At 45.3% G+C, this 27,018-nt stretch overlaps 1 protein-coding gene across 1 annotated transcript in view; it reads left to right on the top strand.

Moving 5' to 3' along the window:
* LOC141047277 (uncharacterized) overlaps nt 1–27,018 on the top strand; it is a 1,035,999-nt gene that overhangs the window by 35,616 nt on the left and 973,365 nt on the right. The window lies entirely within an intron of this gene.

Genomic DNA, 27,018 nt, shown 5'->3' with positions numbered 1-27,018 from the left:
CTGATGATATTGGCTGGGCTGGGTAGGATCACCCATTGTGAAATCTTGCTCCATACCCAGCTGCTGGGCACGCAAAGATTCCATTTTTTGATTCTGCAGCGATTTTTTTCAGCAGACATAGCATAAGGATGGTTAAGCTGATAATAGCCTGATCACCGCTCACAAGCTTGGTGCAGTACTCAAAGTTATCAAGCACCTCACAAATGTCAGCGATCCACACCCACTTGACTGTTGTTATGTGTCTTGGCTGAGTCTCAGTGTGACGGGCATATGTAAGCTGGTATTCAGAAAGTGCCCTCTGCTGCTCACTTACCCTTGCCAACATATGATATGTTGAGTTCCACCGTGTTGGCAGGTTACAAATGAGTCTGTAGTTTAGCAAATTAAATTGCGTTTGAAGCGCTGCAAGACCGGCAACAGCGGTTGAGGAGTGGCGGAAATGGGCGCAAATACGGCGCACCTTCTCAAGTAGGTACAGCAAGTCAGGGTATGTTTTTAGACATTTCTGCACCACTAAGTTCAGCAAGTGAGCCATGCATGGCACGTGTACCAGCTTCCCGAGCTTTAAAGCTGACACCAGGTTACGCCCATTGTCGCAGACAACCAGACCAGGTTGGAGTTGCAGTGGGGAGAGCCACTGATCGGTCTGTTGTTTTATTCCTTGCCACAGCTCTGCTGCAGTGTGTGGTGTTTCACCTAAGCAGATCAGCTACAGCAGAGCATTTTGTCGCTTTGCTGATGCGCTGCTGCACAGCTCCCAACTTGGTAGTGATGTGGAGGGTAATTCAGCATAAGATGATGAGGCAGAGGAGGAGGAAGAGGGAAGACTGGACGTATATGATGAGGCGGAAACCCTGATTGAGGTTGGGCCCGCTATTCTTGGCGTGGGTAGGATATGTGATGGTCCAGTTTGAGACTTTGTCCCACCCTCCACCAGGTTGAGCCAGAGTTCCGTGACAGAGATGTATCGTCCCTGGCCACAAGTACTTGTCCATGTGTTTGTTGTAAGATGGACCTTCCCGGTTACGGTGTTGGTGAGAGCACGCTTTAGATTGTTTAAGACGTGCTGGTGTAACGCGGGGACGGCACACCATGAAAAATAGTGCCGGCTGGGAACCGAGTATCGTGTGGCAGCCACAGCCAAAAGATCACGGAAAGACTGTGTCCCAACAAGCCTAAACGGCAACATCTCCATGGCTAGCAACTTGGCAATGTGTGCGTTCAGTATTTGTGCTTGTGGGTGCGTGGCTTGGTATTTACGTGTCCTTTCATACATCTGGGGCACGGACAATTGGATGCTTTCCTGGGACAAACAAGTGGATGAGCTTGTTGTGGCCTGTGTCTGTGCAACCGCAGCTTGTCAGCAAGAGGTATGATGAGCACTTGCTTCCTGCCCAGCAGATTGGAAAGGACGTATCACAGGCGACATGGCAGTGGTTTGACCCGCAGTCGCAGACACTGATTTGGTACCCTGTTGTTCAGCCTACTGACTAGGGTGCTTGGCTGCCATGTGTTTCCGCATACTGGTGGTGCTTTGGTTGCCTTTACCCTGGCCTCTGCTCAGCTTCCTATGGCATATGCTACAGATGACAACATTTGGTTCAGAAAGACTATCGGAAAAAAATTTCCAGACAGCCGCTGAACATACTCTTGCCTTGACTTGGGGCACAGAGGAATTGCTCTTGGCAACAGTTGACACACTTAGCACTCTGCTCAAACCAGTAGCCCTTGGTGCCTTTGTTGGTGCTACGTATCCACCTTCATCCTCTGTGCTGCTGTGCTGGCTATGCGTGCCAACGGTCCAGGACGGATCGGTGGTCTCATCATCGACCATCTCGTCGTCCGTGTCATCCTCCTTCCGTGTTGATATTGGCGACTGGCCAGATGGCAACTGTGTGTCATCACCATCAGCCTCCACCTCTTCACCCGGTATATCACGTGGATGAAAGTGGCTTTCTTCTGGCCGTGGAGTTTCAAATATTTGGCCATCATCAACAGACGATGCCCCCTCACGTTCCTCTTCAATGTCGTGCGGTGAGAGACCAGAGGCAACGAAAGAAAATGGACCAAACAGATCCTCGGAGTGACCAAGGTTGGGGTCAACTGTTTCCTGTGACTCCTGACCGGGTGATGAACTAGGAACAGGTTGAGAATAGGATGACCCAGCGTTATCTGTATGGACAGTAGACTGGACAATAGGGTGCTGCTAGAACATTTCGTTGAGGCCTTATCAGCCATCCAAGACAGTATCTGCTCTTGTTCTTCTGGCTTCCAGGCCGCTTATGTTCCAGACCGGGACATTTCATCAGGAAACTAGATGCATCAACCTTCTTCGATCTCCCAGACTCTGTGCCTTGTTGGGCACCAACGACCCCACGTCCCTGTCCCTTCACAACAGCCTTTTTAGGAATTTTGGATTTTTCTGCCATAGTTGCAGATGTTCAGATGCAGATATTGGGGAACAAGGAGCAGTTAGTGCTTTGAGGAAGGTAGCACTACAGCCTAGTACTGCTTTGTGTTTTACAAACAGCAGCAGAAAAAAATTGCCCTGAGGTTTAAGGTGAGATAACGCACCCCAGACACCACACAAGACAGCGGTGCTGGCTGCTTGTCAATTGTGCAGTAGCGTGCGTGCGTACTATTCTCTGTGAACACAGCACCGCAACAGCACAAAAAACGAATATGCTTGCTCATCCCTAGTCCTCCTGACACAGAGAATTGTGGGCCCTAGGTCAATAAGGGTTGCCAACAATGTTTATAGCTCCTGCACCTCCTCCTCCTCTTCAGCTTCCATCTCTGAAATGACCACATCAGTCACAAGCTGGAAGTACTGCAGCACTGCCTCAGCCAAGCAGCAACAGGCTGTGCTGAAGCAATTATGTTTAGGTGACAAACCGCACAATGCTGAAGAGTTGTGGACAGCTCTGAAAGAGAAGGCTGATCTGTGGCTGACACCGCTGAACCTACAGCCAGGCATGGTCGCGTTTGACAATGGCCGGAACCTGGTGGCAGCTCTGAGGCAAGGTGAGCTCACATACATACCATTAAAAACAAAAAAATGGAGTTCCATACAAAACATTATAAAAAAATCAATAATTTTTTATTCCATCAAGTGACATGCATGTATAAAAACAGTAAATAGAAAAAAATCCTAAATCAAAAACAATATATGAACCCAGGGCACGCAGTAGGGTAATAAAATAATATAGTAAAATATGGCACATAAGAAAATTGTAATATTAATGTAAGATACAATTTCCAACCATATCTATCCACAACATAAACCCTTCAAAACAGACAAATGCTTTTGCTCATAAAGCCTGGAGTAGCTCCAGTGTATATAACATCAGAGCACTGTTAAGAGGAAATGGTAAAATGATGTGCAAAAAGTGCTTTTAGTGCTTACCCATAAAGTATGCTGCTATAGTGCCCCGGAGCCACGTGCCGCCCCTGACGCGCGGATCTGCTTTTCAAAGTACTCCGCCTGTGTGCCCATTTTAGAAAGTCAGCTACAGCTTCTGCCGCCCTTGCCATGCTTCAGCAGCGCTTGCAGCTTCTGGCTCACCGACTGTTGTGTGATGTCCCCATGGATTGGAAATGTACACTGCAGATGTTGGGAAGGATTTGTGAGCAGAAGAGGGCAATTGTTGACTACCAGCATCAACAAGGCCATCAGTATTCAGTTCAGACTCCACACATAAGACCTCAGGAGTGGACATGGATATCAGACTTATGTACCATCCTCCAAAACTTTGAGGACTCCAACCAAGATGGTGAGCAACGATGACACCATAATTAATGTCACCATCCTGCTTCTCTGTGTTCTGAAATGCTCTCTGCTCACAATCAAACAGGATGCATTGCAGGCGGAGCACAATGAGATGGAGCAAGGAACCATACAGGGTGATTACACACAGACCAGTCTCATCTCATCCCAACCTGGATTAGGTGGCAATGAGGAAGAAGAGGAGGACGAGGAAGAACAGGAGCTACTTTCACCATTTTTTTAGGGACCACATCACATTTGAAGTCACTTTGAGGGGTCTATATGGCAGAAAATACCCAAAAGTGACACCATTCTAAAAACTGAACCCCTCAAGGTGCTCAAAACCACATTCAATAAGTTTATTAACCCTTTAGGTGCTTCACAGGAATTTTCGGAATGTTTAAAAAAAATTAACATTTAACTTTTTTTCACAAAAAAATTAATTCAAGTCCAATTTTTTTATGTTACCAGGGGTAGCAGGAGAAATTGGGCTGCAAAAGTTATTGCACAATTTATCCTGAGTACGCCGATACCTGATATGTCGGGGGAACCACTGTTGCGGAGCATGGCAAAGCTCAGAAGGGAAGGAGTACCGTTTGACTTTTTCAACACAAAATTGGCTGGAATTGAGATTGGTCGCCATGGCACGTTTGGAGAGCCCCTGATGCGCCTAAACAGTGAAAACTCCCCACAAGTGACCCCATTTTGGAAACTAGACCCCCCAAGTAACTTATCTAGATGTGTGGTGAGCACTTTGAACCCTCAAGTGTGTCACAGAACTTTATAACGTAGAGCCATACAAATAAAAAAAATTATATTTTTTTTCCACAAAAATGATATTTTTGCTCCTAATTTTTTATTTTCCCAAGGGTAACAGGAGAAATTGGACCCTAAAAGTTGTTGTCCAATTTGTCCTGAGTACGCTGGTACCCCATATGTAGGGGTAAACTACTGTTTGGGTGCATGGCAGAGCTTGGAAGGGAAGGAGCACTGTTTGACTTTTTCAGCGCAGAATTGGCTGGAATTGAGATCAGACACCATGTTGCATTTGGAGAGCCCCTATTGTGCCCAAACAGTGGAAACCCCCCAATTCTAACTCAACCCTAACCCCAACACACTTGTTGTGAAATCATTTTCGGATCCACCAGTTGAGAGTTCTCCTTCCGTTCTCCCTCTGGTGGTGACAGGAGGTAGTGAGGTTGGTTTAATTGGTAGTGATCTGCCACCTGATGATGAGGATAATGATTGGATCTCTGGAGTATCAGACTGGATATAAGACAGCCGACGCCCTATCCTGGTGCTGGTGATTCAGTCTGCTTCTCAGGTCTTGGACTTCAACTCTGTTCCAGTCTTCTCAAGCTAAGTTTTTTTGCTAATGTTCACACTTGCTTTTGTTGGTCTATTCAGTTTTTTGTGTGGTCAGCCAGCCCCGGCTGGGGCTGTGCTGAATTTCCACTCTTATTTATCTGTATTTGCCAATTTGCCTTTTTTGTCCCTTATTAGATTGGCCTCTTTTTGCTCTGTCTCAGAATATTTCAGAGTGCTGATATAGAGGGAGAAGTCTAGTGACTTCAGGGTTAATTTTGCTATCAGAAGTGTTGGACATTATTTTTGTAAGGTTTTTGGCAGATTGCAGACAGTGTCTTTCCTTTCCTGTCCTTTCTAGTTAGTTTGGCCCCATCGTTTGCTCAGCCTATTTTCCTGCCTGTGTTTGTGTTTTCATCTTGTTTCACCGTCAATACTTGTGTGTGGGCTGTCTTCCCTTTGGGGTCTGCTCTGGGGCAGTTAGCTTTCCCCTTTTCTTGTTTTAGGCTTATGTAGTCCCCCGGTTGTGACGAGGCGTCTAGATTCATCGTAGGTATGCTCCACGACTGCTGCTAGTTGTGTGGTTAGGATCAGGGATCTGCAATCTGCATAGTTACCAACCTCTCTGGTTTTCTGAGACTTAGCTTGTGTTTTTTCTCCTCGGTGACCCATTCATAACACACACCCCTAACCCTAATCTCAGCCCTAACCCTAGCCCTAGCCCTAACCCTAATGGAGAAAAGGAAATAAATACATTTTTTTTATTTTATTATTTTTCCCTAACTTAGGGGGTGATAAAGGGGAGTTTGATTTACTATTTTTAGCGGGTTTTTATGCTTGGCAGCTGTCACATGCTAAAAGACGCTTTTTTATTGTAAAAATACTTTTAGCATCACCACATTTTGAGAGCTACAATTTTTCCATATTTTGACCCACAGAGTCATATGAGTTCTTATTTTTTGCGGGACAAGTTGACGTTTTTATTGGTACCATTTTTAGGCACGTGACAATTTTTTATCGCTTTTTATTCCGTTTTTTGGGACGCAGAATGAACAAAAACCAGCGTTTCATGAATTTCTTTTGGGGGGGTGCGTTTACACCGTTCTGCATGTGGTAAAATTGATAAAGTAGTTTTATGATTCGGGTCAGTACGATTACAGCGATACCTCATTTATGTAATTTTTTATGTTTTGGCGCTTTTATATAATAAAACCAATTTTATATAAAAAATAATTGTTTTTGTATCGCTTTATTCTGCGAGCTATAACTTTTTTATTTTTTCGCTTATGATGCTGTACGGCAGCTCGTTTTTTGGGGATAAGACAACGTTTTCAGCGGTACCATGTTTATTGATATTCGGCTTTTTGATCACGTGTTATTGCACATTTTGTTTGGCGGTATCATGATAAAGCATTGTTTTTCGCTTTGTTTTTTTTTTGAACGGATTCACTAAAGGGGTTAACCAGTGGGACAGTTTTATAGGGTGGGTCGTTACGGACGCGGCGATGCTACATATTTGTACTTTTATTGTTTTGTTTTTTTTATTTAGGAAAAAAAGAATTTATTAAAGGAACATTTATTTTTAAAATTTATTTATGAATTTTTTTAAAATTATTTTTACAAGTGTTTTTTTTTTTTTTACTTTATTATATTGCCCCAGGTGGGGACATCACTGTCTTGTGTTAGATCACTGATCTGACAGTTTGGACAGCACTCTGTCAGATCAGTGGTCTGACTGGCGCTGCTGCAGGCTTCCTCCGTTCCAGCTCACTGCAGGCACTGAGGAAGCCGCCTCCCTGCAGGACCCCGAAGGCCCCCGCGGCCATATTGAATACGGGGGTCTGCAGGGAGGAGGACCCCCGGAGCGACGCAGTACATCGCGCCACTCCGGGGGTCTCAGGAAAGCGCGCAGGGAGCCCACTCCCTGCGCGATTCTTCCCTGTGCCCTCGGTACACTGCGATCATGTTTGATCGCAGTGTGCCAGGGGTTAATATGCCGGGGGTGGTCCGTGACTGCCCCTGACACATAGTGCCCGTTGTCAGCTGTGATAATCAGCTGATACCTGGCCGCGATCAGCGGTGCTCCCCCCGTGAGTGCCGCTGATCGCGTTGGACGTACTATTCCGTCCTTGGGACTTAGGTCCCAAGTCACATGGACGGAATAGTACGTCCAATGTAGGAAAGAGGTTAAAGATTGCTGAGTCTTTCCTGAGATAATAATTGTTTTATCCAGATTTCCTTCTGCTTTTTCTCCTTCTTTCAAAACTTCCCACTGAAGGGTTCTCAAGTGGAACCTTACCCAACTTATGGCCGGGATGCAAGAAGTTAAGTCCCTCAGGATTGACAGCCCTTCTTAGGGTAATCACCGGATTATTTATCAATTCGGAAATCGATCTGCACACTTTCCCTATCTTTTCTTTCGGGTGAAAAGAAGTTTGTCTCTTTGAATCCAACAGAATTCCTAAGAAAATCTGCCTTTGATCTGGTTTTATCTGAGATTTTTTTTAAGTTTATTATCCATCCTAGGGAGCACTGTATTTCCCTGACATGATCGACCGCTTGCTATTTTTGTGAACGCACATGGGACCATAGACTAAAGGGGACAACCTGGATTTGTAAGTGTTTTAAGCATCCCTGTAGGTTTTTATTCTGTATACATCCAGGGTCCGTCCCCGGATCGAGCCAGGAGTAGGGAGTGGCTTCAGTCATATCCCAGGATCTGTCACTACTGCAGTTGTTGCTGGGGATGGACTGTATCATTTCAGGCTGTGCCCCAAGAAGACGCCCAGCTCCATTCCAGGCATGCACCATACCATACCAGGCCATGCCCCCCGGAGTGCATCGATATGCCAGCTCCTGGTGATACACAGCATCACCAGATGTGACATCAAATGCTCAGCTGGGTTCCGGTGAGGCTCCGCATCATATCAAGCCATGCATCCCGAACTGACATCGATCTACTTTCACTGGCTCCCCGGGTTGTACCGCATCTGGTCTGGGCATGCTCCTGAGATGTCCCTGAACGTCAGCCCCTCCGCCCATCAGGGACTCTATTTCATTTTTCGCGCTGCTGGGACGTCAACCCAGGTAGGATCTTCATTCCCCCGCCACCACTGGGGAGCCATACGGTCTCCATCAAGGACAGGAAACCAGTGAAGCGTACTAGAGGTCTCCGTCTTCTAAAGCTGTAGGGTTTCCTATCCTTGAGGGTAGATCCTCTCTCTCCATGGTGTTATTGTGGGGAATGGAAAAAAGAATATTATTAGCCCTGAGAAGGGGTTTTGGTATCAGTTACAGGCTGCAGCATAAAGGATGTGCAATTCACCCTATGCTGTCCTACATGATCCCTACAGCACAATCTCTCCCTAAGTGCTGCTAACAGCAGTACTAATACTGAATATAATTAGCCCTAAGAAAAACTGTTATTGCACTTCACAGAAATATACCGTATATACTCGTGTATAAGCCGAGATTTTCAGCCCATTTTTGGCAACAGTTGACACACTTAGCACTTGGTGCCTTTATTGGTGCTACGTATCCACTTTCATCCTCTGTGCTGCCATGCTGGCTATGCGTGCCAACGGTCCAGGACGGATCGGTGGTCTCATCATCGACCACCTCGTCGTCCATGTCATCCTCCTTCCGTGTTGATATTGGCGACTGGCCAGATGGCAACTGTGTGTCATCACCATCAGCCTCCACCTCTTCACTCGGTATATCACGTGGATGAAAGTGGCTTTCTTCTGGCCGTGGAGTTTCAAATATTTGGCCGTCATCAACAGACGATGCCCCCTCACGTTCCTCTTCAATGTCGTGCGGTGAGAGACCAGAGGCAACGAAAGAAAATGGACCAAACAGATCCTCGGAGTGTCCAAGGTTGGGGTCAACTGTTTCCTGTGACTCCTGACCGGGTTATGAACTAGGAACAGGTTGAGAATAGGATGACCCAGCGTTATCTGTATGGACAGTAGACTGGACGATTGGTTGCTGCTAGAACATTTCGTTGAGGCCTTATCAGCCATCCAAGACAGTATCTGCTCTTGTTCTTCTGGCTTCCAGGCCGTTTATGTTCCAGACCGGGAAATTTCGTCAGGAAACTAGATGCATTAACCTTCTTCGATCTCCCAGACTCTGTGCCTTGTTGGGCACCAACGACCCCACGTCCCTGTCCCTTCACAACAGCCTTTTTAGGAATTTTGGATTTTTCTGCCATAGTTGCAGATGTTCAGATGCAGATATTGGGGAACAAGGAGCAGTTAGTGCTTTGTGGAAGGTAGCACTACAGCCTAGTACTGCTTTGTGTTTTACAAACAGCACCACAGCAGCAGAAAAAAATTGCCCTGAGGTTTAAGGTGAGATTACGCACCCCAGACACCACACAAGACAGCGGTGCTGGCTGCTTGTCAGTTGTGCAGTAGCGTGCATGCGTACTATTCGCTGCCTGTGAACACAGCACCACAACGGCACAAAAAAACTGCCCTGAGGTTTAAGGCAAGAATACGCACCTCAGACACCACACGAGACAGCGGTGCTGGCTGCGTGTTAGTTGTGCAGTAGCGTGCGTGCGTACTATTCGCTGTGAACACAGCACCGCAACAGCACAAAAAAACTTCCCTGAGGTTTAAGGCAAGAATACGCACCCCAGACACCACACAAGACAGCGGTGCTGGCTGTGTGTCAGTTGTGCAGTACCGTGCCTGCGTACTATTTGCTGTGAACACAGCACCACAACAGCACAAAAAACTGCCCTGCAGGGGTAAATGTGACCCCAAAAGAAGCTGGGAAAACGGTCACTACTCAGTCCCTGAGGACCCTCCCTGACCTTATACTTCAGCTCTGAAAAGAGCTTTTGGGTTTCACAGAGGATTTCTGGATTATTTGCACCAACAAACACAACTCTCCCTAGCAGCTGCTCACACTCTCCCTACACTAGCTGTGTTCTGCATGCAATGTGCAGAAAATGGCGGCGGCAGGGCTTAGATAGAGCAAGGCAATGATCACTCATAGCCTATGCCGCTGGGCGGCCAGCCAATCATAGTAATGCCGCCCATAACCAAGAAGGGTGCGGCATTACTGTGATTGGCAACTGCTGGGTGGGAGAACCGAATAGTGCGAGGCGAGTAGTGAAATACTCGCTATGTACTGCATTACTCGCCGAGTACCGAATACCCGCGAATATGCTTGCTCATCCCTAGTCCTCCTGACACAGAGAATTGTGGGCCCTAGGTCAATAAGGGTTGCCAACACAGTCTATAGCTCCTGCACCTCCTCCTCCTCTTCAGCTTCCATCTCTGAAATGACCACATCAGTCACAAGCTGGAAGTACTGCAGCACTGCCTCAGCCAAGCAGCAACAGGCTGTGCTGAAGCAATTATGTTTAGGTGACAAACCGCACAATGCTGAAGAGTTGTGGACAGCTCTGAAGGAGAAGGCTGATCTGTGGCTGACACCGCTGAACCTACAGCCAGGCATGGTCGCGTTTGACAATGGCCGGAACCTGGTGGCAGCTCTGAGGCAAGGTGAGCTCACATACATACCATTAAAAACAAAAAAATGGAGTTCCATACAAAACATTATAAAAAAAATCAATAATTTTTTATTCCATCAAGTGACATGCATGTATAAAAACAGTAAATAGAAAAAAATCCTAAATCAAAAACAATATATGAACCCAGGGCACGCAGTAGGGTAATATAATAATAAAGTAAAATATGGCACATAAGAAAATTGTAATATTAATATAAGATACAATTTCCAACCATATCTATCCACAACATAAACCCTTCAAAACAGACAAATGCTTTTGCTCATAAAGCCTGGAGTAGCTCCAGTGTATATAACATCAGAGCACTGTTAAGAGGAAATGGTAAAATGATGTGCAAAAAGTGCTTTTAGTGCTTACCCATAAAGTATGCTGCTATAGTGCCCCGGAGCCACGTGCCGCCCCTGACGCGCGGATCTGCTTTTCAAAGTACTCCACCTGTGTGCCCATTTTAGAAAGTCAGCTACAGCTTCTGCCGCCCTTGCCATGCTTCAGCAACGTTTGCAGCTTCTGGCTCACCGACTGTTGTGTGATGTCCCCATGGATTGGAAATGTACACTGCAGATGTTGGGAAGGATTTGTGAGCAGAAGAGGGCAATTGTTGACTACCAGCATCAACAAGGCCATCAGTATTCAGTTCAGACTCCACACATAAGACCTCAGGAGTGGACATGGATATCAGACTTATGTACCATCCTCCAAAACTTTGAGGACTCCAACCAAGATGGTGAGCAACGATGACACCATAATTAATGTCACCATCCTGCTTCTCTGTGTTCTGAAATGCTCTCTGCTCACAATCAAACAGGATGCATTGCAGGCAGAGCATGATGAGATGGAGCAAGGAACCATACAGGGTGATTACACACAGACCAGTCTCATCTCATCCCAACCTGGATTAGGTGGCAATGAGGAAGAAGAGGAGGACGAGGAAGAACAGGAGCTACTTTCACCATTTTTTTTAGGGACCACATCACATTTGAAGTCACTTTGAGGGGTCTATATGGCAGAAAATACCCAAAAGTGACACCATTCTAAAAACTGCACCCCTCAAGGTGCTCAAAACCACATTCAATAAGTTTATTAACCCTTCAGGTGCTTCACAGGAATTTTTGGAATGTTTAAAAAAAATTAACATTTAACTTTTTTTCACAAAAAAATTAATTCAGGTCCAATTTTTTTATGTTACCAGGGGTAGCAGGAGAAATTGGGCTGCAAAAGTCATTGCACAATTTATCCTGAGTACGCCGATACCTGATATGTGGGGGGAACCACTGTTTCGGAACATGGCAAAGCTCGGAAGGGAAGGACTACCGTTTGACTTTTTCAACACAAAATTGGCTGGAATTGAGATCGGTCGCCATGGCACGTTTGGAGAGCCCCTGATGCGCCTAAACAGTGAAAACTCCCCACAAGTGACCCCATTTTGGAAACTAGACCCCCCAAGTAACTTATTTAGATGTGTGGTGAGCACTTTGAACCCCCAGGTGTGTCACAGAACTTTATAACGTAGAGCCATACAAATAAAAAAAATTATATATTTTTTTGCACAAAAATGATATTTTTGCTCCTAATTTTTTATTTTCCCAAGGGTAACAGGAGAAATTGGACCCTAAAAGTTGTTGTCCAATTTGTCCTGAGTACGCTGGTACCCCATATGTAGGGGTAAACTAGTTTGGGCGCATGGCAGAGCTTGGAAGGGAAGGAGTACTGTTTGACTTTTTCAGCGCAGAATTGGCTGGAATTGAGATCAGATGCCATGTTGCATTTGGAGAGCCCCTATTGTGCCCAAACAGTGGAAACCCCCCAATTCTAACTCAACTCTAACCCCAACACACTTGTTGTGAACTCATTTTCTGCTCCACCAGTTGAGAGTTTTCCTTCCGTTCTCCCTCTGGTGGTGACAGGAGGTAGTGAGGTTGGTTTAATTGGTAGTGATCTGCCACCTGATGATGAGGATAATGATTGGATCTCTGGAGTATCAGACTGGATATAAGACAGCCGACGCCCTATCCTGGTGCTGGTGATTCAGTCTGCTTCTCAGGTCTTGGACTTCAACTCTGTTCCAGTCTTCTCAAGCTAAGTTTTTTTGCTAATGTTCACACTTGCTTTTGTTGGTCTATTCAGTTTTATGTGTGGTCAGCCAGCCCCGGCTGGGGCTGTGCTGAATTTCCACTCTTATTTATCTGTATTTGCCAATTTGCCTTTTTTGTCCCTTATTAGATTGGCCTCTTTTTGCTCTGTCTCAGAATATTTCAGAGTGCTGATATAGAGGGAGAAGTCTAGTGACTTCTGGGTTAATTTTGCTATCAGAAGTGTTGGACATTATTTTTGTAGGGTTTTTGGCAGATTGCAGACAGTGTCTTTCCTTTCCTGTCCTTTCTAGTTAGTTTGGCCCCATCGTTTGTTCAGCCTATTTTCCTGCCTGTGTTTGTGTTTTCATCTTGTTTCACCGTCAATACTTGTGTGTGGGCTGTCTTTCCTTTGGGGTCTGCTCTGGGGCAGTTAGCTTTCCCCTTTTCTTGTTTTAGGCTTATGTAGTCCTCCGGCTGTGACGAGGCGTCTAGATTCATCGTAGGTACGCTCCACGACTGCTGCTAGTTGTGTGGTTAGGATCAGGGATCTGCAATCTGCATAGTTACCAACCTCTCTGGTTTTCTGAGGCTTAGCTTGTGTTGTTTTTTCTCCTCGGTGACCCATTCATAACACACACCCCTAACCCTAATCTCAGCCCTAACCCTAGCCCTAGCCCTAACCCTAATGGGGAAAAGGAAATAATTACATTTTTTTTATTTTATTATTTTTCCCTAACTTAGGGGGTGATAAAGGGGAGTTTGATTTACTATTTTTAGCGGGTTTTTATGCTTGGCAGCTGTCACATGCTAAAAGACGCTTTTTTATTGTACAAATACTTTTGGCATCACCACATTTTGAGAGCTGCAATTTTTCCTTATTTTGACCCACAGAGTCATGTGAGTTCTTATTTTTTGCGGGACAAGTTGATGTTTTTATTGGTACCATTTTTAGGCACATGACAATTTTTATCGCTTTTTATTCCGATTTTTGGGACGCAGAACGAACAAAAACCAGCGTTTCATGAATTTCTTTTGGGGGGGTGCATTTACACCGTTCTGCTTGTGGTAAAATTGATAAAGTAGTTTTATTATTCGTGTCAGTACGATTACAGCGATACCTCATTTATGTAATTTTTTATGTTTTGGCGCTTTTATACAATAAAACCAATTTTATATAAAAAATAATTGTTTTTGTATCGCTTTATTCTGCGAGCTATAACTTTTTTATTTTTTCGCTTATGATGCTGTATGGCAGCTCGTTTTTTGGGGATAAGACAACGTTTTCAGCGGTACCATGTTTATTCATATCCGTCTATTTGATTGCGTGTTATTGCACATTTTGTTCAGCGGTATGATGATAAAGCATTGTTTTTTGCTTTGTTTTTTTTTTGAAGGGGTTCACTAAAGGGGTTAACTAGTGGGACAGTTTTATAGGGTGGGTCGTTACGGACGTGGCGATGCTAAATATTTGTACTTTTATTGTTTTGTTTTTTTTTATTTAGGAAAAAAAAGTATTTATTAAGGAATATTTATTTTTTAAATTTATTTAGGAATTTTTTTAAAATTATTTTTACAAGTGTTTTTGTTTTTTTATTTTTTTACTTTATTATATTGTCCCAGGTGGAGACATCACTGTCTTGTGTTAGATCGCTGATCTGACAGTTTGGACAGCACTGTCAGATCAGCGGTCTGACTGGCGCTGCTGCAGGCCTCCTCCGTTCCTGCTCACTGCAGACACTGAGGAAGCCGCCTCCCTGCAGAACCCTGAAGGCACCCGCGGCCATATTGAATCCGGGGGCCTGCAGGGAGAAGGACCCCCGGAGCGACGCAGTACATCGCGTCACTCCGGGGGGTCTCAGGAAAGCGCGCAGGGAGTGGGCCCTGTGCCCTCGGTACACTGCGATCATGTTTTATCGCAGTGTGCCAGGGGTTAATATGCCGGGGGTGGTTCGTGACTGCCCCTGACACATAGTGCCCGCTGTCAGCTGTGATAATCAGCTGTTACCTGGCCGCGATCAGCGGTGCTCCCCCCGTGAGCGCCGCTTATCGCGTTGGACGTACTATTCCGTCCTTGGGACTTAGGTCCCAGGTCACATGGACGGAATGGTACGTCCAATGTAGGAAAGAGGTTAAAGATTGCTGTGTCCTTCCTGAGATAATAATTGTTTTATCCAGATTTCCTTCTGCTTTTTCTCCTTCTTTCAAAACTTCCCACTGAAGGGTTCTCAAGTGGAACCTTACCCAACTTATGGCCGGGATGCAAGAAGTTAAGACACTCAGGATTGACAGCCCTTCTTAGGGTAATCACCGGATTATTTATCAATTCGGAAATCGATCTGCACACTTTCCCTATCTTTTCTTTCGGGTGAAAAGAAGTTTGTCTCTTTGAATCCAACAGAATTCCTAAGAAAATCTGCCTTCGATCTGGTTTTATCTGAGATTTTTTTTAAGTTTATTATCCATCCTAGGGAGCACAGTATTTCCCTGACATGATCGACCGCTTGCTATTTTTGTGAACGCACATGGGACCATAGATAGACTAAAGGGGACAACCTGGATTTGTAAGTGTTTTAAGCATCCCTGTAGGTTTTTATTCTGTATACATCCAGGGTCCAACACCGGATCGAGCCAGGAGTAGGGAGTGGCTTCAGTCATATCCCAGGATCTGTCACTACTGCAGTTGATGCTGGGGATGGACTGTATCATTTCAGGCTGTGCCCCAAGAAGACGCCCAGCTCCATTCCAGGCATGCACCATGCCATACCAGGCCAAGCCCCCCGGAATGCATCGATATGCCAGCTCCTGGTGATACACAGCATCACCAGATGTGACATCAAATGCTCAGCTGGGTTCCGGTGAGGCTCCGCATCATATCAAGCCATGTATCCCGAACTGACATCGATCTACTTTCACTGGCTCCCCGGGTTGTACCGCATCTGGTCTGGGCATGCTCCTGAGATGTCCCTGAACGCCAGCCCCTCCGCCCATCAGGGACTCTATTTCATTTTTCGCGCTGCTGGGACGTCAACCCAGGTAGGATCTTCATTCCCCCGCCACCACTGGGGAGCCATACGGTCTCCATCAAGGACAGGAAACCACTGAAGCCTACTAGAGGTCTCCGTCTTCTAAAGCTGTAGGGTTTCCTATCCTTGAGGGTAGATCCTCTCTCTCCATGGTGTTATTGTGGGGAATGGAAAAAAGAATATTATTAGCCCTGAGAAGGGGTTTTGGTATCAGTTACAGGCTGCAGCATAAAGGATGTGCAATTCACCCTATGCTGTCCTACATGATCCCTACGGCACAATCTCTCCCTAAGTGCTGCTAACAGCAGTACTAATACTGAATATAATTAGCCCTAAGAAAAACTGTTATTGCACTTCACAGAAATATACCATATATACTCGTGTGTAAGCCGAGATTTTCAGCCCATTTTTGGGGCTGAAAGTCCCCCTCTCGGCTTATACGAGAGTCATATACTGGGGGAGTGGGCGGGGGTGTCAGAGACCATACTCACCTCTCCTGGCACTTCTCTGCAGCCCCTGCGTCTCCCTCTGCCATCTGCTTCCTGCATTCAGCGGTCACGTGGTACCGCTCATTAAACTCATGAATATGCGCATATTTATGAGTTTAATGAGCGGTACCACGTGACCAGCTGAATGAAGGAAGCAGACAGCAGAGGGAGCAGGGGCTGCCACTACAGAGAAGACCTTGCGCTAGGAGGGGTGAGTATGACGGGGGCAGAGTGATATTCACCTGTCACCGTTCCAAGCCATGCACCGCTGTGTCTCCGGGTCCTCCTGCTGTGACGGCACAGGGCGCGATGACGTAGTCAGTGTGCACCCTCTGCTGTCAATGCAGAGATCCAGGAGACACAGCGGTGCACGACTTGGAATGGGGACAGGTGAATATCGCCACTACCAGGGGCTCAGGACACCGGCACCTAGCCCCCAGTAACAGAGAGGTGAGTATGTCATTTTTTTATTGCAGCAGCAGCAGCAAATAAGGGGTATTTATGGAGCATCTTATGGGGCCAGCATTATCCCTTGTGCAGCAGCATATGGGGGGGTTTTATCTATGGAACATCTTCTTGGACCACCATTTAACCCTAGGCTTATACGCGAGTCAATAAGTTTTCCCAGTTTTTTGTGGCAAAATTTGGGGGGGTCGGCTTATACACGGGTCGGCTTATACACGAGTATATACGGTAAATGTGGTTGAATCCCCAGCTAATACGTTGCTACAATTCTGTCCCTCTCTCGTCAGCTCAGCACCTCTCCCTACGCTGCCTGGGTCCGAGCTACAGTTTGCTGAGCATGGCGTCACATGCCTTAGATAGACCTGATGACGTAAAAATGGGAAAAACGCCTAAAATGTACATTTACACCATATCACTGGCAAAATGTCTTTCTCGGCTATTTGAAACCAATCTAAAGGTACAAATCACTTGGAGAATTACTATCTAAATGATATTTTATTCCATATAGATTATCCCAAATTTTCCGCAACCAAATGGATACACTACCAATTTTTCAAGTTTCCCACCTACAAATAATGGAGAGGTCTGTAAATTTTATCGTAGGTACGCTTCAACTGTGAGACAGAATCTAAAAATAAAAACCAGGAATTAACATTGTATGATTTTACATAATTAAATTGCATTTTAATGCATGAAATAAGTATTTGATCACCGACCAACCAGTAAGAATTCTGGCTCTCACAGACTTCTTAGATTTTCTTTAAAGTGAACCTAGCACTACATTTTTTAGCATTTAACTTAAAAGCATAAGTACAAATATCAATAATTTGACAAAAAAATGATAAATAAGGTATATAAGAAGTGGGAGAAAACTCCCTTCCTTGGCAGGAGCCACTCACTTAACTTAGCCTACTGCAACTGAAGTCACCTCCAGGGGAATGCCCAAGCTCCTTTTCTCTGTTGACGTCATTCTCCCATGATGCATTGCACCAAGGGAATGTGAGCAGTGGTCTGTGACTAATACTGGAGCTGCTCTGCCAGGGTTAAGATGCAGAGCAGGATTGCTGGGCTGCTATACACATTGGTAAGTATTCTTCGTGTGAGATCAGTGGCCCAAAGTCATTTAACCCCTTAAAAACATCAGTTACTTATTCAAATCTGTGAAAATGGGCTGTTTACCCACTTTTGATGACAATTCTGATGCCCGGAACCCATTTAATCCAGACTGGAGGGACCTGAGTTTGATGCGGGACATCACTATCTGTGTATTCTTAGTGTGAGATCAGTGGCCCAAAGTCATTTAACCCCTTAAAAACACCAGTTACTTATTCAAATGGCCAAAATTGTCTGCCCACTTTGATGCCAGTTCTGATGCCCAGAACCCATATGGGCCAGGCTGGTTTTGATGTGGGGCTCCCTGTTCTATACGTCTGCAGTGTGAGATCAGTGGCCCAAAGTCATTTAACCCTTTCTTCAGTGCTCTTTGGTGCCCACTTTGATCCACATTTTTGAGCCAGTTTTATAGTTTTTATAGTTGTTTTTAAGCGTATTCACATCGGGGCGCCTCGCTGCATTGTGTTTCATTATTGTGATTATTTTTTGTTGTTAAACCTATAAAAAACAGAAAAGAAAAAATTGACGAATACAAAACTGATAAAAAAGAAACCAACTTCAGCTCCGAATAAGAAACCCTCTTCAGGCTCCTTCAAATGTCGGCATATATGTGGAGAGCGCATGCATGAGTGTATAGTGTATGTAAGATGTGTATGTAAACGTGTGCAGTGTGTGTGCATATATGTGTGTGTGTGTGTGTGTATATATATATATATCTATATACTGTGGTGTAGTGACCACTGTGTCCGCTAGGGGGCGCTGTGTGGATGTTCCAAGAGAGAGGATGACTGGCAGATTCCTGAAGGACCGTTATGTATCTCAAGTTGGGTGGCCTTGAGATGGAGACTTATGTATGTGTGTTGATCAGCAATGATATTGCTGAGGTGTTGTTCAATGTATCAGGGAGAAGTCTCCAGGTAGCTGGGGAGATGGGCGGACCCAGTTACCTACAAACCCACCCGGGGGTGTTTGAGAACGTTGTGATAAAAATGTGTGAATGGTTCAAGGACCTGTGATGAGGTCATAGCCATGTGACCCGGAGGGCGTGGCTACGGACCGTATAAGGTGGCCAGGATAGGTCACATGTGGTGAATGCTGGGACCCGGTTGGTCCAGTGTGAAAGGTCCCGCTGAGATGGGGCTTCCTGGCTAACAGCCTGGTGAAGTGGCTGTGAGTAATGGTGACGTGTGCCTGTTAGTTCCCTGGAGGGAATGAACGTGTGCAGCATGGTGAAGCAGCATGAGGAAACCCTGACAGGGTGAGATAACGTGGGGCTAGGAAGCCTGCGCATTGAACAGTGCATAACTTATATGACTACAGGATAACAGAGGGAAACTCTGTAATGGACGCTATGCTGATTATATGCTGTTTTCTGTTGCTGTTATGGTTTATGATGCTGAATAAACCGAAGGGACTATGATTGTTTTGTGGAAAACCCGTGCCGGATCTGGTTTTGTGGCGGCTAAGCGAGTATCCCCTACTTGAATGACAGCGCTCCCTCACAATACACACACTCATACATATATACATACACAGCCCTGGCACAAGTTAAGAGACTACTGGAAAATTTTCAGTTTGTGTGATTTTTCTCTTTATATATAGGTATATTTTTGTGTAAAATGTAAATTGCTCTTTTATTCTATAAACTTCTGACATGTCTCCGAATTTCCAAGCACTAAATTTTGTATTTATTTTCCGAAAATGAGAAATGGTCAAAATAACAAAAAAAAAATGCAGTGCTTGCAGACCTAAAATAATGCTAAGAAAACAAGTTCATAATCATTTAGAAACAGCAATACTACTATTTTAACTCAGGAAGAGTTCAGAAATCAATATTTTGTGGAATAACCATGATTTTTAATCACAGCTTTCATGCGTCTTGGCATGCTTTCAACCAGTCTTTCGCACTGCTTCTGGGTGACCTTATGCCACTCCTGGTAAAAAAATTGATGCAGTTCTTCTTTGTTTGATGGCTTGTGACTATCCTTCTTCCTCTCCATTACATTCCAGATGTTTTGAATGGGGTTCAGGTCTGGAGATTGGGCTGCCCATGACAGGGATTTGATGTGGTGGTCCTTCATCCAAATATTGATTGACCTAGCTGTGTGGCATGGCGCATTGTCCTCCTGGAAAAACTAGACCTCAGAGTTGGGGAACAACCTTTCCATGGTTAAAAGTTATTTTTTCATTCCTATTACTTTTGAGATATTACTAGCACTTGTTTTGCCATCCAGCTTGTCCTATTGCAAGAGGATTGTGAACACCACAGCAGGGTTTTTTACTTTCCATTGTTAAATAAGATTTGTTTCAGGTGATCACCTAATCAGAAGCACATTAAGTAGAATGAGGTGTACTCTGGTTGGAATTAAACTGACACTGGAATGGAATGGCTGTCAGATATGTAGAGAAGCTGATTTTCATAAAACTGTGCAGTGGTCTCTTAACTTTTTACAGAGCTGTATATGTATATATATATATTTGTGTGTATACAGTTTTGCTCAAAAGTTTACATACCCAGACAGACTTTTTGCTTTCTTGGCCTTTTTTCACAGAATATGAATGATAACACCAAAACTTTTTCTCCACTCATGGTTAGTGGTTGGGTGAAGCCATTTATTGTCAAACTACTGTGTTTTCTCTTTTTAAATCATAATGACAACCCAAAACATCCAAATGACCCTGACTAAAAGTTTACAAACCCTGGTGATTTTTTGGCCTGATTACATGCACAGAAGTTGACACAAATGGGTTTGAATGGCTACTAAAGGTAAAATCCTCACTTGTGACCTGTGACAAATGCCAGGAAAATTGTTCGGGATGCAAAGAAAAATCTACAAATAACGTCAGCTGAAATAATGGTACTGACTCGAGTATAAGCTGGGTATGCATTGTCCACTCATCCATGTCCTGCTATGTGTGGCTCCCCCTTTGTATGAGTGGCTCACCCCAGTCCCACCTGTATGCATGGCTCACCCCCAGTCCCGTCTGGATGCATGGCTCACCCCCATCCTACTTACCCTCCTCGCGTCGTCCTTGCATCTCCATCCGGTGCCAGTTCTTCCTGTGCTCAGCAGTCACTTGGTACCGCTCATTAAGGTAATGAATATGCGCTCCACGCCTATGGGAGTGAAGACACATGCATATTTATTACCTTAATGAGCAGTACCAAGTGATCGCTGAGCACAGGAAGAAAGGAAGAGCTGCCGGCACCAGCACAGAGATGCAGGGACTGAGATGCATCAACAACGTGAGGAGGGTGAGTATGATGTCTTCTGCTCCGCCGCTCCCCCACCGGCTTTCTGGACAATGACTCGTGTTTAAGCCGAGGGGGGCGTTTTCAGCACAAAAAAGTGTGCTGAAAATCTTGGCTTATACACGAGTATATACGGTATTTGATCCCTCTGGCAAACAAGACTTAATACTTGGTGGCAAAACCCTTGTTGGCAAGTACAGCAGTAAAACATTTTTTGTAGTTGATGATGAGATTTGCACACATTATATAAGAAACTTGGCACTCAACTTAATGAAATCAAAGCTGAACTTTCACAGTGTAGTAAACAAAAATGTTTCGGTCACTATCGGACCTTCATCAATTACAACAAAATAATCAAAATATAAATGAATAAAACAAAAGACATAAAATGAAGTAATAACCAAAGTATATACATAGAGGTTATGGTCAGTATGACAATTTGATAAATCAAGCATTGCAGATTAGATAGCAAACCAGTCCAGTTCTACGAAGTGATAAAGAGGTTTGTGCACATGTCAGGAGGAATTTTGGTCCACTCCTCCTTGCAGATCATCTCCAAATTATTAAGATTTTGACGCTGTCGCTTGGCTTGGCAACTCGGAGCTTCAACTTCCTCCATAGGTTTTCCAAGGGATTAAGGTCTGGAGACTGGTTAGGCCACTCCATGACATTAATGTGCCTCTTTTTTTGAGCCACTCCTTTGTTTCCTTTGCTGTATGTTTTGGGTCATTGTCTTGCTGGAATACCCAGCCATGACCCATTTTTATTGTCCTGAGAAAGAGGTTGTCACTCAGCATTTTACGGTACATGGCTCCATCCATTCTACCATTGATGAGGTGAAGTGCAGTGGGTACGGAAAGTATTCAGACCCCTTTAAATTTTTCACTCTTTATTTCATTGCATCCATTTGGTAAATTCAAAAAAGTTATTTTTTTTCTCATTAATATACACTCTGCACCCCATCTTTACTGGAAAAAAAGAAATTTTTGCAATTTTATTAAAAAAGAAAAACTGAAATATCACATGGTTATAAGTATTCAGACCCTTTGCTCAGTATTGAGTAGACGCACCCTTTTCCCCTAGTACAGCCATGAGCAGGGGCGTATCTAGGGGCGGGCAACAGGGGCAGTTGCCCCGGGCGCAGCCAGCAGAGGGGGCGCAGTCGGGCCACCTAATGCAGCGGTCCGCAGTGTCCTCCCTGGCAGCTGTGTTCTGCCGCCCCCTGGCCTGAGAGTCGGCGGTTCTCTGTGTCAGCTGTCAAGCTGATAGCTTGCGCAGAGAAGGTGCGCGTGCTGGCTCCCAGGGAACAATTGTACTGGCATCTGTATAGACGCCAGTAGAATTGCAGCTCTGACCGCCGGGCCAGAGCGACGTCAGCAGCGTGACTTGTCATGTGATCACGCTGCTGACGTCACTCCCCGGCGCCCAGAGTGAACGCTCAGCACTGGTGGTAAGTGTGCTCCAATGTGGAGCTGAAGAAACCACCGAAGATGGGGGGGTGTTAATGTGTGGTGATGGGGGTTAATGAGTGGGGATGAGGTTAATGGATGGGGGTTAATGACTGGGGGGGTTAATGAGTGGAGATGGGGGTTACTGTGTGGGGGGTAAAGTGTGGATGGGGTTAATGTGTGGGGGGTTAATGAGTGGGGATGGGGTTAATGTGTGGGGGGGTTATTGAGTGGGGATGGGGGTTAATGTGTGGGGGGTTAATGAGTGGGGATGGGGGTTAATGTGTGGGGGGTTAATGTGTGTGGGGGGTTAATGAGTGGGGATGGGGTTAATGTGTGTGGGGGTTAATGAGTGGGGATGGGGTTAATGCATGGGGGTTAATGTGTGGGGTGGGGGGGTTAATGACTGGAGATGGGGGTTACTGTGTGGGGGTAAAGAGTGGGGATGGGGGTTAATGAGTGGGGATGGGGTTAATGAGTGGGGATGGGGTTAATGTGTGGGGATGGGGTTAATGTGTGGGGATGGGGGTTATTGAGTGGGGATGGAATTAATTTGTGGAGGGTTAATGAGTGGGGATGGAATTAATGTCTGGGGGTTAATGAGTGGGGGATTTGGAGTGGGGGGTACATAATGTGTTGGGGGATTTGGGAGTATGGACAGGGGGGTTAATGAGTGGGGATGGAATTAATGAGTGGGGATGGGGGTTATTGTTTGGTGGGGTTAATGAGTAGGGATGGGGTTAATATGTGGGGGATTTGGAGTGAGGGTACATAATGTGTGGGGGGGATTTGGGAGTGGGGATGGGGTTAATGTGTGGGGGATTTGGAGTGGGGGGTACATAATGTGTGGGGGGGATTTGGGAGTGGGGATGGGGGTTAATTAGTGGGGATGGGGTTAATGTGTGGGGGATTTGGAGTGGGGAGGGCGCCAAACCAAATTCTTGCCCCGGGTGCCAGGAAGCCTAGATACGCCTCTGGCCATGAGTCTTCTTGTGAATGATGCAACAAGTTTTTCACACCTGGATTTGGGGATCCTCTGCCATTCTTCCTTGCAGATCCTCTCTAGTTCCATCAGGTTGGATGGTGAATGTTGGGGGACAGCCATTTTCAGGTCTCTCCTGAGATGCTCAACTGGATTTAGGTCAGGGCTCTGGCTGGGCCAGTCAAGAATGGTCACAGAGTTGTTCTGAAGCCACTCCTTTGTGCTGTGTGCTTAGGGTCATTGCCTTGTTTGGAAGGTGAACCTTCGGCCAAGTCTGAGGTCCAGAGCACTCTGGAAGAGATTTTCATCCAGGATATCTTTGTACTTGGCCGCATTCATGTTTCAATTGCAACCAGTCGGACTGTGCCTGCAGCTGAAAAACATCCCCATAGCATGATGCTGTCACCATGTTTCAATGTTGGCACTGTGTTGGGCAGGTGATGAGCAGTGCCTGGTTTTCTCCACACATGCCGCTTAGAATTATCACCAAAAAGGTCTATCTTCATCTCGTCAGACCAGAGAATCTTATTTCTCATAGTCTGGGAGTCCTTTGTGTTTTTTTTAGCAAATTCTATGCGGACTTTCATATGTCTTGCACTGAGGAGAGGCTTTTGTCAGACCACTCTGCCATAAAGGCCTGGCTGGTGGAGGGCTGCAGTGATAGTTGACTTTGTGGAACTTTCCCCCATATTCCTACTGCATCTGTGCAACTCAGCCACAGTAATCTTGGGGTTCTTCTTTACCTCTCTCACCAAGACTCTTCTCCTATGATTGCTCAGTTTGGCTGGACGGCCAGGTCTAGGAAGACTTTTGGTGGTCCCAAACTTCTTTCATTTAAGGATTATGGAGGCCACTGTGCTCTTAGAAACCTTGAGTACTGCAGAAATTCTTTTGTAAACTTGGCCAGATCTGTGCCTTGCCACAATTCTGTCTCTGAGCTCCTTGGCCAGTTCCTTTGGCCTCATGATTCTCAATTGGTCTGACATGCACTGTGAGCTGTGAGGTCTTATATAGACAGGTGTGTGCCTTTCCAAATCAAGTCCTATCAGTTTAAACACAGCTGGACTTCAATGAAGGAGTAGAACCATCTCAAGAAGTATCACAAGGAAATGGACATCATGTGACTTAAATATGAGTGTCTGAGCAAAGGGTCTGAATAGTTTTGACCATCTGATATTTCAGTTTTTCTTTTTTAATACATTTTCAAAAATTTCTACATTTCTTTATTTTTTTCAGTCGAGATGGGGTGTAAAGTGCACATTAATGAGAAAAAAAGAACTTTTTTTGAATTTACCAAATGGCTGCAATGAAACAAAGAGTGAAAAATTTAAAGGGGTCTGAATACTTTCCGCACCCACTGTAGTCCTGTGCCCTTAGCAGAGAAATACTCCCAAAACATGTTTCCACCTCCATGCTTTACAGTAGGGGTGGTGTTCTTTGGGTCATATGCAGCATTTCCTTTCCTCCAAACATGGGGAGTTAATGCCAAAGAGCTCAATTTTTGTCTCATCTAACCACAGCACCTTCTCCCAATCACTCACAGAATCATCCAGGTGTTCATTGGCAAACTTCAGACAGGCCTGCACATGTGCCTTCTTGAGCAGAGGAACCTTGTGGGCACTGCATGATTTTAAACCTTTATGGCTAATGTGTTACCAATGGTTTTCGTGGTGACTGTAGTCCCAGCTGCTTTCGGATCCTTAACAAGTTTCCCCCATATAGTTTTAGGTTGATCTCACCTTCCTCATGATCAAGGATATCCCACGAGGTGAGATTTTGCATGGTGCCCCAGATCGATGTCGATTGACAGTCATTTTATATTTCTTCCATTTTGTTACTATTGCACCAACAGTTGTCTCCTTCTCAAACATCATTTTACTTATGGTTTTGCAGCCCATTCCAGCCTTGTGCAGATCTATGATCTTGTCCCTGACATCTTTATAAAGCTCTTTGGTCTTACCCATGTTGTAGCGTTTAGAGTCTGACTGATTAATTTAGTCTGTGGACAAGAGTCTTTTATAAGGGTGACTATGTAAGACAGCTGTCTTTATTGCAGAGAGAGCAGTTCTCTCAGTGATCATGAAGGCCAATGTCTCATTGTTCTCTGTTACAGGAAGTTGCTTATGGTCTATAACAGGGTTCCCCAACTCCAGTCCTCAAGGTCCACCAACAGATCATGTTTTCAGGATTTCCTTTGTATTGCACAGGTGAAGCAATACTAAGGGAATCCTGAAAACATGATCTGTTGGTGGGACTTGAGGACTGGAGTTGGGGAATCCTGGTTTATAAGATGCAATTACTTATTAGGAAGATTTTTTTCTTGCTAAAAGTGTGTCTAAAGGCCCCATCTCACATAATGAAATCGCTAGCGAGATTGCTGTTGCGTCACCGATTTTGTGACGCAACAGCGATCTGGCTACATGTGACACATAGCGGCGACCATCCCCCCCCCCCCCCCCCCCCGCTGGATATCGCTGATCATGATTGATTGTCCTGGGCCATTTTCTGATCGTTGGTGTCCCACTGGCCAGCATGCATCGCTGTGTTTGACGCTGACAAGCGGCCTCGTTGGCGACGCAGAACTCAGGGACGCAGGTGTGAGTCGTCAGAATAGCTGCTGTGTGACAAGGTACCAACGACCACTGAGGTCATTATACGGATCACCAAATCGTTGCTGCGTCGTTGAGTAGATCTGCCTGTTTGGCAGCTCACTAGCGACCATTTAGTGACGCACCAGCGATCCTTACCAGGTCCTATCGTTGTCGGGATCGCTGGTGCGTCGCTTAGTGTAACGGTACCCTTATATGCCAAAAAGTACAGTACATTCTAAAGTAATTTCCCTTTTTCATTTAATCATACGACTGTCTGATACAGGTTTTCCTACAATTTGCAAATGAGATACACTATATATACAGTGCCTACAAGTAGTATTCAACCCCCTGCAGATTTAGCAGGTTTACACATTCGGAATTAACTTGGCATTGTGACATTTGGACTGTAGATCAGCCTGGAAGTGTGAAATGCACTGCAGCAAAAAAGAATGTTATTTCTTTAATTTTTTTTTAAATTGTGAAAAGTTTATTCAGAGGGTCATTTATTATTCAACCCCTCAAACCACCAGAATTCTGTTTGGTTCCCCTAAAGTATTAAGAAGTATTTCAGGGACAAAGAACAATGAGCTTCACGTTTGGATTAATTATCTCTTTTTCCAGCCTTTTCTGACTATTTAAGACCCTCCCCAAACTTGTGAACAGCACTCATACATGGTCAACATGGGAACGACAAAGGAGCATTCCAAGGTCATCAGAGACAAGATCGTGGAGGGTCACAAGGCTGGCAAGGGGTACAAAACCCTTTCCAAGGAGTTGGGCCTACCTGTCTCCACTGTTGGGAGCATCATCCGGAAGTGGAAGGCTTATGGAACTACTGTTAGCCTTCCACGGCCTGGACAGCCTTTGAAAGTTTCCTCCCGTGCCGAGGCCAGGCTTGTCCGAAGAGTCAAGGCTAACCCAAGGACAACAAGGAAGGAGCTCCGGGAAGATCTCATGGCAGTGGGGA

The sequence above is a fragment of the Dendrobates tinctorius genome, unplaced genomic scaffold (genome assembly GCF_039654945.1).
Source record: "Dendrobates tinctorius isolate UK_male_01 unplaced genomic scaffold, ASM3965494v1 ptg000126l, whole genome shotgun sequence".
In the NCBI taxonomy this organism is placed as follows: Eukaryota; Metazoa; Chordata; class Amphibia; order Anura; family Dendrobatidae; genus Dendrobates; species Dendrobates tinctorius.
Note: the sequence above shows the minus strand (reverse complement) of the source record. Positions and strands in the feature narration are given on the sequence as shown.